This window comes from Malaclemys terrapin, chromosome 4, assembly GCF_027887155.1.
Source record: "Malaclemys terrapin pileata isolate rMalTer1 chromosome 4, rMalTer1.hap1, whole genome shotgun sequence".
Classification (NCBI taxonomy): Eukaryota; Metazoa; Chordata; order Testudines; family Emydidae; genus Malaclemys; species Malaclemys terrapin.
The window spans coordinates 36409502-36420416 of NC_071508.1; the positions used below are offsets into that span (position 1 = coordinate 36409502).

At 49.5% G+C, this 10915-nt stretch overlaps 1 protein-coding gene across 2 annotated transcripts in view; it reads right to left on the reverse strand.

The window, feature by feature from the left end:
• LOC128836343 (NACHT, LRR and PYD domains-containing protein 3-like) overlaps window positions 1-6974 on the reverse strand; it is a 200043-nt gene extending 193069 nt beyond the window's left edge. For both annotated transcript variants that reach the window (XM_054026548.1, XM_054026549.1), the window contains exon 1: window positions 6428-6974. The gene's annotated coding sequence lies outside the window, so the exon portion shown is untranslated. The remainder of the gene's footprint in view (window positions 1-6427) is intronic.
• Window positions 6975-10915: the final 3941 nt, after the last annotated feature.

Consider the following 10915-nt stretch of genomic DNA (forward strand, 5'->3'; position numbering starts at 1 on the left):
GATGTGGAGGTTTCTCTGCAGGTTTCTCATGGGCTTTGGATCGGGCCCATAAAACCCATTTCTGCCCCACCAAAGTCAATGGGAGTTTTGCAGTTGACTCCAATGGCAGCAGTATTGGACCTCAGAGTGGGGGAAATTCCCCAGGAAGGTTTAATATGCTCTTCATACCAGCTTTGCTCAGACACAGTTGTCTGGACATGGGGCTGTGCAGGGGAGACTCACCAGAGTGTGTTAGGGGCAAATTCCACCTTGAGTTATCCCCTGTGCAGCCCCTTTGGCTTCTGCAGGAACCATCCTGTGCTACCAGGAAGATCCTGGGTCTTGTCCACGTGTAACTTCCATGGTTCAGTGGAGCAGCACGGATGTAACTGAGGGAAGAATTTGGCCCTTGTGGCCCAGCAATCTATTGGCTCCATCCTAGGCCTGTAAGAGAGGAATTACCATATAAACCAATCCAGGTTTAGCAGGACAAACTACTGCATGGCCTGCTTCCATCGCTATATACACAGACAGTGAAAAATCCAATTCATAACTCCTGAGTAAAGTTGCCCTCAGTATGGAAATGAGCAAATGTATGCGCCCTCAGAGAGTAAAAACATTTTTAACTCAGAAGGAAGATGCACTTCTTATCCCCCAGGAGAGATGAAGAGCATTTGGGAGAAGACAGGTGACTCCTTCTCTGCACTCTCCTTACTAGTCACTCCTCAGCCAGGCATTACTAATCACTCGAAGCACCTGGCAGCAGACAGAGCCTGCCAAAATCCATGGCCAGATTTTTTATACCCAATAGCTTCTCCAATATTCCTGGGACTCTCCCTGAAACATCTCACCCTTCTACGACCTCAAGAAGAGATCTCTGTAAGCCCAAAAGCTTGTCTCTCACCACCAGAACTAGGTCCAATAAAAGATATTACCTCACCCACACTGTATCACCCCTCTATAGTTGTGACACACTGTACCTCAAAATAACACTCTGTAACCCCCATATTCACCACTTGAATATAGTTATGATATTTTGTACTAAGCTTAAAGGCATCACTTAAAAAGTCGTGATTTGCTGAAACTCATTGTCCTGTTTAAATGTGTGTATCATCATGTATATGAAGTTATGCGATTTTGCTACATGTGTGTTACTGAGGCCTGTTCTGAGCCCATGGTCTAACCTCTTAGAAATAACAGAGAATATAAACAAAAGACTTGCACGTCATCCCCAGAGACACATCGGGCTGCATGTATACAGAAGGTGCAAGCAAGATTTTGCGATTCATATGAAGGACACTTGACAGCTCACACAGACAGTGGGGGCTGCCTAGCCCCATGACACGGATGGATTTTCCCAGTACAAGGAGACGAGTATAAATAAGAGACAGTGACAGCATCACTTCACCTGTCTCTCCTCCCCCATCTCTACACAAGGAAGCAAGATTGTCTGGAAGAAAAAGAAATCTTCAGTGAGACAATGGGACGGGCTGGTCATAACTAGAAGGCATTCCAGTTAGCATGAACTGCTGTGAAGTTGTGGGTGAGAGACATCTTTTTGTTTTTAGAATTATTAGCTTGGTAAATTTAGGATTTAGGTTGTGATTTTATCTTTTATTTCCTTTTTGTAACCAACTATGATCTTCCATGCCACTACCACTTAATCACTTAAAATTTATCTTTCTATAGGAACAAATCTGTTTTATATTTCATCTAAACCCGTAGTGTTTTGGTTGAAGTGTTTGGGGAATCTACTCGGATTACACAGGCTGGTACATGTCCATTTCCCTTTGATGGAATGCCGGACTTTATGAGCTGGTGCTGCTCAGTAAGTTACTGAGCAGTACAAGGCGGTACATTTCTGGGGTGCAAGGCTGGGACTAGGGATATACAGGTGTTGCCCTATATGTAATTCAAGACTGGCTGGGCACTGCACCCTGGTATGTCTGGGGGTGACTTGCATGCTGGAGGCTGGGGTGATTGGCAGAGTGGCAGCTCATACAGCAAAGCGAGGCATAGTGCACACCAGACTGGAGAATTAAGTGGGCACAGCTGTCCTACAATCCAGATTGTACCCTGGGGGACATCACAATAGTCACCCTTGCAAAGTAGTTTAGGAGTCCTCCAAAGACCCCTTTTCAATTATGGGGTGACAAGAGCTGCACCATAGGCAAGGCTCTGTTGCAGTTTACAGCTGATTTTTCCAAGTGCTTTAAAATCCATGTGCATTGGCAGATTGGCCTGAAAACTGCTAGCCCTGCCGAGGACCCAGCGTGGAGTTTGTGGTTGAAACTTGAAAGTCCGGGGGCCGGCGGTGCTGGGTGGCCGGGGGGTGCGCCGGGCCGGCGGGGGCCAGCGGTGCTGGGCGGGCCGGGGGGAAATCCCCAAAAGCCGAACATGTCCGTGAAAATCCGGCGCCGCCGGGCCGGGGGGTGCGCCGGGCCGCCGGGGGCCGGCGGTGCTGGGTGGCCGGGGGGTGCGCCGGGCCGCCGGGCTGCCGGGGGATGCGCCAGGCCGCCGGAGGCCGGCGGTGCTGGGCCACCGGGGGATGCGCCGGGCCGCCGGGGGCCGGCAGTGCTGGGCCGCCGGGGGGTGTGCCGGGCCGCCGGGGGGTGCGCCGGGCCGCCGGGGGCCGGCGGTGCTGGGAGGCCGGTGGTGCTGGGCCACCGGGGGGGGGCGTCGGGCCACCGGGGGCCGGCGGCGCCGGGCCACTGAGGGCCGGCGGTGCTGGGTGGCTGGGGGGTGCGCCGGGCCGGCGGGGGCCGGCGGTGCTGGGCGGGCCGGGGGTGCTCGGCCGGGGGCCCAGGGGCCGGCAGTGCTGGGCGGGCCGGGGGTGGTCGGCTGGGCCCAGGGCCGGCACCCCAGGGCCCGAGCCGACCCAGGCTGGAAACACCGGGGGGGGGGCAGCCTGGGCCGCGCCTCCTCCCCCCAGACCTCCCTTACCTGCTTCAGGCTTCCCGCGAATCAAATGTTCGCGGGAAGCAGGGGAGGGGGCGGAGACTTTGGGGAAGGGGCGGAGTTGGGGCGTGGGCATGGGCGGGGCTGGGGGCGGGGCCGGGGCCCCGTGGAGTGTCCTCCTTTTGGAGGCACAAAATATGGTAACCCTAGGCTAGAGTAGTGTACATTTATGATTTTTAGACAGTTATGTTTTTGCTTTTTTGTTTCTGGTAGCAGGGTAGCTGGCTTAAGGGAGGGACAGATTTGCAGGGTGACTTTAGGATTTTTTAACAGCTTTGCCTGGTACCGAGCAACCCGAGCCTGTGTGAGCCAAAGACCACCCTTAGTGTTTAGCAAGTCTTGGACCATATGGGGAACATACACTTGCACAGTTTTTTTCAGTGTTAGCTTTTTAGCTTTCCCAAGCACTAGAGCAGTAGCTGCGACCGCCCTCAAACAGGCTGGCCATTTCTTTGAAACTTGATTTAGTTGTTTAGAAAAGTATGCCACAGGACGTTTTTAGGCACCTAATAGCTGGGTAAGCATTTTTAAAGCTACCCCTTTTCGTTTATGCACATACAGTTGGAACGGCTTAGATATATTGGGCAAACCCAGGGCTGGAGCTTTTATTAGCTTTTTTTTTAAGATTTTAAATGCCCTGTTCGCTTTTGGGGACCAGTGAAAGGGGTTATGATTTGCTTCCTTAACACATTTATACAGTTTAAACTTTGGAATTCATATTTTGCAAAAACCTGCCATGCCCAGGAATGCCCTAAGCCATTTACGGTTGCTGGGGATGGGAACTTGGCAGATAGCTCTCAAACAAAAAAAACAAACAAAAAAAAGGCTGTTTTTTCCCCTGCCTGATGTGAAATTTCAGATATTGAACCTTTGAAAGAGCAATTTGGGCTTTGCTTTGAGATACCCTGTATCCTTGCAGTTCAATAAAGTTTAGGAGACTTACAGTAGCTTTGAGACAAGGGATTAGACCCACAGCAGCAATTAACAAGTTATCTACATATTGCAGCAGGAGGGCTTTGTTTGCATTATCCCACTCCTCCAAGTTTCTGGTCAAAGCCTGTCCAAACAGAGTGGGGGAATTTTTAAATTTTTGAGCCAATACTGTTCAACAAAGCTGCTTTTTAACCCTCCGTTTGTCTTCACATTCGAAGGAGAATATCTCCTGAGCCTGGGTGTCAACTGGAATTGTGAAGAAAGCATCTTTTAAATCTATGACTGAGAAATGGGTATATTGCCCCCCTGTAGAGGCCAACAGTGTATACGGATTTGGAACCAGGGGGTGCAGAGTTTTAACCCACTTATTAACTGCCCTGAGGTTCTGTACCAGCCGATACCTGCCATTGGGCTTTTGTATGGGCAGAATGGGGGTGTTTTAAGCTGACTGGCATTTCCGTAGTACACCGCACTTTAGGAACCGATTTATAGTTTCTTGTAGTTTTTTTTTGGCTTCCCTTTTAATCGGATACTGTTTGATCCGCACTGGGCTTTTTTTTGGGAGGAGCTGAATATGCACAGGGGTTTGACGGTTTGCTTTTCCTGGGACCCCTGATGCCCAGACTAGAGGAAAAACCTGCTTTTCCCACTCACTCCACTCTGGGGCTTGCATAGCTGAGAGTTTAACTGCAAGGGTCATTATCCAAGCATTTTTAGGGGGTAAAGTGAGGGTTATATCATCTTGAGTGAAATGCAGGGTGGCACCTAAGCAACAAAGCAGGTTTCGTCCTAGTAGTGGTGATGGACAATCAGGGAGGTAAACCAGCTTGTGTGATACAGTTCTGTTTCCCAAGGCACATTTTGCTGGGGCATATACTGGGCACTTGGTTTCTTTTCCTGTGGCACCCACCACAGTGAGGGAGCCTGCCACTGGCAGCTGTAGGGGTTTGTTTACAGCGGTTCTTGCTGTTTTAGAGTCTATTAAAAGGTTTATATTTGCATCTTTCACCTGCACATTTACTTGGGGTTTTGGGGGTAGGATGGTCCGTTTCCCCTGACACCCCTAATTTTGATTCTTCGCTGCCATTATAGGGGTACCTTCCCTTTCAGGGCATTTATTTTTTTAGTGTTCCTTTTTACAGCATATGGCACACTGATTACGACCCAGGCACCTGACCTGGGGGCCAGGGCATCCACATCCACGGCCTTTCATTTCCCGGCCCCTTTCACCTTTTTGTGGCCTTTTGTTGCCGCCGGCCTGCACCGCCGCTACCATTATTTTTACTTGCCTTTTTTTCTTCTTTTTCTCTCTAAGGCTATAAGCCCTGTTTGCAATTTTCAAAATTTGAGCCATAGACATTTTCATTAAATTCTTCTTTTTCTGCCATTTTTTTTTAATATTAGGGGCCGCACGGCTGGTGAAGATACCCTTTATAATTGCCTTAGTTGCCTGATTATCTGGGTTTGCACTAGTAGTTTGCCTGATGGTATCCCGAATACGCTGCAGGAAAACCCCTGGACTTTTTTTCGGGTCCTGGATTAGTTTATAAGGCTTAGCCCAATTGTTATGCCTGACAGCTGAGTGTCCAAGACCATGCATAAGCAGTTTTTTATAGGAGTTAAGCAGCCTTAGATTTCCCTCCTTATTTGGATTTCACCGGGGTTCCCCTAGGGGGACAGCGACATCCGGCAAGGGCTTGCCTTCCCTATTCTCATTATGCCTTTTTTGTGCCTCCTCCCTGGCTTTGGCTATGACCTGATTTTGCTTCACTTTAGACAACAGGGTTTTTATAAGTATATTACAATCATTCCAGTTAGGCTTATGGCTAGCTAGACATTCTTTAAAGATAGAAATGAACTTGCTTGGATCCGTTGAGAATTCTCCTGCCTTTGCCTTAAAAGCAGCTAGATGTACGGGGTTAAAAGGTACATGGGAGTATACAGACACTATCTGTGCTGGCCGTTCTTGTGTTCCGGGACGGGCTACCACACTCTTAGTAATCAACGGATACAATCCCACGGTGGAGGGGAGGGGGAGGGGGAACTCTCTGAAGCCTGTGGGGGTGGAGGAGCCAATGGGGACACCGATTCTGGCATTACAACAGTGGGAGGGTTTGGGGGTTTAGCAGCCAATACTACCGAGCCTGTCGGAATCAAATGGCACTTGAGCAAAATATCAGTCCTATTTCTTAACACCATAAACGTATACGCATAGAGATGTTTATTCCATTTACCTGTTTTCTGACAGAACAAAAGCAATTGAAGGATCATGTTGTAATTAAGTGATCCTTCCGGTGGCCACCTTTCTTGGCACTCTAGCTGGTACTGAGGCCAATTAACTGTACAGAACCTTTTTAATTTACTTTTAATCAACTGATTAGATCCAAACACTTTCCAGTTTACCAGAATGCATTTTAAAGGTGTACACTGTACCCTGCCGGCTGTACTCTCTCCCTGCCCCATACCAAGGGAGACTCTGGGCGTCCCCAGGTCACAACAGGCAGACACTGGGCGTCCCCAGGTCACAACAGATAAGTTCCCACTGGACTGTTCCTACCTTATCCAAGGGTCCGGTTCTGCACCGTCACCGTCGCCCTATCAACGGGACCGGTTCCCCACCGTCGCCCGCAGCTGCTTCTCCACTGTCTGTGTGCGTTGCACCGTTGTGCCCTCCGGGGTCGAGCAAACCACGTCTCTGTCGAGGCCCCTGATGAAGTCACCGGTGAGCTCTGGGCGTCAGTCGTCGTCGTAATCCATCGGCCACCAGGAGGGATCCGGGCCAGGCTAAATTTCAGCCTCGAGCCCACCCAGGGACGCCAAAACTGTTGCCCGCCCTAAAGGGCTCGAGTGGACAACAATGGTTCGTTGCCCGGTGTGCTTGGCACCAATAAAGACACCGAGGGGAGAAAGCAAGCCAAGTTTATTTCAGAGCTCTGAAATGGCACTAGGAGACCATCATGTTTTAAATTCAGTGCAACAAATATAAACAACTTTTACCTTTTATACTCCAAACTGTTTGCATATATCTCTTTGTCTGGCTGTTTCCCCTTACCCCTTTCTTCCAGACAACTGTTACAATAAGCTTTACATAAGCTTGTGAGAAAACTTTCCCAGTCTTTGCGACCTTGAGTTAGATGCCTGCAAACTAACTACCCCTTTTTTTCCCCGCTCCTTATTTTTATTATTTTTGCTAGTGTGAGTGAAACTGCAGCCATTTGCTAAAAAGCTGACATTACATTTCTGCTTCAGCCTACTTTAGAGCATGTAAGCAGTTAGCATAGAAGTAGGTGAGAGTTCCCAAGATGGAGTCACTGTGGTTTACAGACCCAGAGCAAAAGAGCTTCATCGGCACTTTTGGCCTTTCACTCTCCTGAGTTACCTGGTAGCTATGCCTAGTGGACCCCAACAGGGCCATGGCCCCCTGGCCCTCCCCTCCCGTTCCGGTGATCCTGAGTTATAAAGCAAAGCTACATATTTCTTTATAGCATGGAATACAGACATTGCCAGGGAATCAATGCATGCAGCAACTGACAAGCGTTTCATAGAGTCTAAACACTAAATACATTCTTATAAGACTAGTACCAGTTTCCTTCAAAATAAACATACAGTTGAGCTGGTTTGGTTTCCAGCTATGAGTTTGTCGGTTCTTAGCTAATGCCTACGGCCTTGGCCAGAGCCGGCACTTGGTTTTCTGGAGTTAAACCAAGTCTGCAGCCCCACAACAGCTGCTGAAACCTCACCCTCTTTTAGAGCTGTGTTACCAAAGCCCTGTGGGGAGAGGGTATGAGGAGCCCCTGCAGCAACGAGAGCTGAGATCATGTTGCTTCCATGGAGAGATTTTGTGAGGGGGATTTTGCAGCCCCTGCTCCCTGTGAGCACTGAGTAGCCCCACAGTGATCAATGGGACTGTCCATGTCAGTAAGTGCTCCCCGCCCTGAGCAAGGGCTGCACAATCCAGCCCTTTACGTGCAGAAAGGACATTGCTGTCCCTGCCCAGAGCTCACAGAGTGAGTGGGGTGTGGGGGGAGCAGGCCAGGCTACAGACTGCACCAGCGCTTCTCCTCCCCTCCCCCAAGGGAAAGGCACCTGCAGGCAGTGAGCTCAGCAGGCAGGGCTGCGACAGTGACACGGATCCTGTGGGCTCTGGCAGGCAGCTGGGACTGTGAGCTCTTTGGGGCAGGGACCATCTTTGTGTTCTGTGGTTGTGCAGTGCCCAGCACAATGAGGTCCTGGCCCATGACGGGGGCTCCTAGATACCACCACAATACAAGGAGTAATAATACTAAACCCAGTGGTGTGCAGTGCGCTGGGCCTCAGAGGGACTGTGGGCTCAGGCATCATGTCTGCAGAGACAATTAACACCTTGTTTTCTTTCCTCATTTCTCCTTCAAGTTGGACTATCGCAGTGTAAACAACAAAACCCGGCCAGAGCTGGATGCTGTGAAAAACATAAAACCTGATCTGGTCATAGAGATTTTATGCAGCTGGCAGGTGCCAACCCCTGCAGCAACATGGCTGTGGCCTGGCTGCCCTGCCACTAGCTGGGACAGCAGTTAGGGGGTGGCCCGGCGCATCCCCCGGCGGCCCAGCACCGCCGGCCCCCGGCGGCCCGGCGCATCCCCCGGCGGCCCAGCACCGCCGGCCCCTGGCGGCCCGGCGCACCCCCCGGCGGCCCGGCGGCCCGGCGCACCCCCCGGCCGCCCAGGACCGCCGGCCCCCGGCGGCCCGGCGCACCCCCTGGCCGCCCAGCACCGCCGGCCCCCGGCGGCCCGGTGCACCCCCAGGCCCAGCGGCGCCGGATTTTCCCGGACATGTTCGGCTTTTTGGGATTTCCCCCCGGACGGGGATTTGAATCCCAAAAAGCCGGACATGTCCGGGAAAATCCGGACGTATGGTAACCCTACTCTAGCCGCCCAAATCTAAAAAATCAGCCACTCCCAAATGCTAACTTGAAATGGTATACAAATGGCAGTAGTACTGTTGTGAATGGGCAAAGAAGGGCTGGTTATGCTATTGTGTCTCTTCATAATACCGTAAAAGCTAAAAGTTTACCGGCAAAAACATCTGCCCAGCTTGCTAAACTAGTGGCCCTGACTCGTGCACTCAAGCTGGCAAAAAACAAACGGGTTAATATCTTTACTGACTCAAAGTATGCTTTTGGGGTATTGCATGCTCACGCTGGTTTGTGGAAGCAAAGGGGAATGCTAACAGCCCAAGGTTCTCCGGTCAAGCATGGGTCTCAAATTCTCCAGCTTTTAAAAGCGGTACAACTCCCCTCAGCAGTAGCAGTAGTGCATTGCAAAGCCCATCAAAGGAAAAATCAAAATGTAACCAAGGGTAATGCCAGAGCAAACAGGAAAGCTAAGCAAGCTGCTACCCTAAAATCAGCAACTAAAAAAAATGCCCAAATGCATGCCCTCATCCCATCAGTGGGTGAGCTTGCAGCCCCTCAGTACTCCCAAGAGGACAGAAACCTGGCTAACAGTCTCGGTCTCCAGAAAAAGAAGGAATGGCTTTATTCCACACACAAAAAAAAATCCTCCTGCCCAAGGGCCTAATTCAACCGGTGTTGCAAAAACTGCATCAAACCACACATGCAGGCAAAAAGGCTCTTACCCAGCTTATAAATAAATATTTTCTAACCTCTAAACTTAAACCCCTAGCATCACAGGTACAAGCTAAATGTTTAATCTGCCAAAAAAATAACCCTCAACCAGGAGGGTTGCAGTGCCACCACCCACCCTAAAACCTACCCCAGGCCCAAAATTGGTGTGGCAAATAAACTTTACTAAGTTTCCCAGAACCCAAGGGTACAGGTACCTTCTCGTCTTAGTAAATCAATTCAGCGAATGGCCTAAGGCCTTCCCATGTCGTAACAACACTGCCAAAACAGTGGCTCTTAAGTTTGTCAAAAAAATCATTCCTCGCTTCGGCCTTCCTCAGTAAATAAAATCTAACAATAAAACACACTTCACATCTCAAATTGTTCAAAAAATATCAAGTGCTCTGCAAATCCCCTGAAAACTCCACACACCCTGGCAACCACAAGCCAGTAAAGTAGTAAAACGCACAAATCAAACACTCAAGCAACACCTCTCAAAGTCTGTCAGGAGGCCTCTCTTAAGTGGCCTAATGCTTTGCCCCTTGTGTTACTTCGCATTCGTGCTCTCCCTAAGGGTAGAATAGGGCTTAGTCCCTTCAAGATTATGTTTGAAAAAGCATGGCCTATAAATGGTACCCCAGTTCTGGCAGGGAAATGGAAAATGGGGTGTGGTTTCTTGTCTCAGTACATGTGCTCTCTGTCTGCTGTTCTTTCTTCTCTTCACAGGTACACCAAAAATTCACAGCCTCTTCTGCTAAATACCCCGGGTCCACTCCCTGCAGCCTAATAACTCCGTTCTCGTGCAAACCTGAAAGAACAAGCCTCTCCAAGAAAAGTGAAAGGAACCCCACACCGTCCTGCTTGTCACCCATCCAGTGGCAAAGGTCAAAAAACACAAAAACTAAATTCATCACTCTCAACTAAAAGCAGTGCCCACTCCTAAACAGTGAACTGTCCAGCCTGCGGAGAAGACTGCTAACAACAATTTGAAACTTAAGCTGTTATTCAAAAAACAGTAAGGGTCACTAAAAATGCGTTGTAATCTTTCTAAACAGTCACAGCATACTCCCCGCAAAAACCCTGAGCATTGGTTTTATTTTCTCACAAAAGGCCAACCTGGCCTATGTATTTGGTCTCGTTATTTTTTAACTTGCTTGGTGTCAACAATTCTTCTTATCTTCTGGGTATTTGGGTTGTTGTAGTTGTATGTGCCCTTATTAAAAAAAAGTATTGTACCTATGTCCCAAAGTTTTCACAGAACATTAACAAGCACATCTTGTCAGCTAAACGGGCCTTTAACCAGTAAAAGGCCCCCCCCCCCAAAAAAACACTATTTTAAATTCCCTATGGGGTTGGCTACCTGGTTTAGGAAAACTAGGGGGTATAAGGAAAAGCATTGTTCGCATCTTGCTCACAGGTGTGGTAATATGTTTTGTTCTTGTT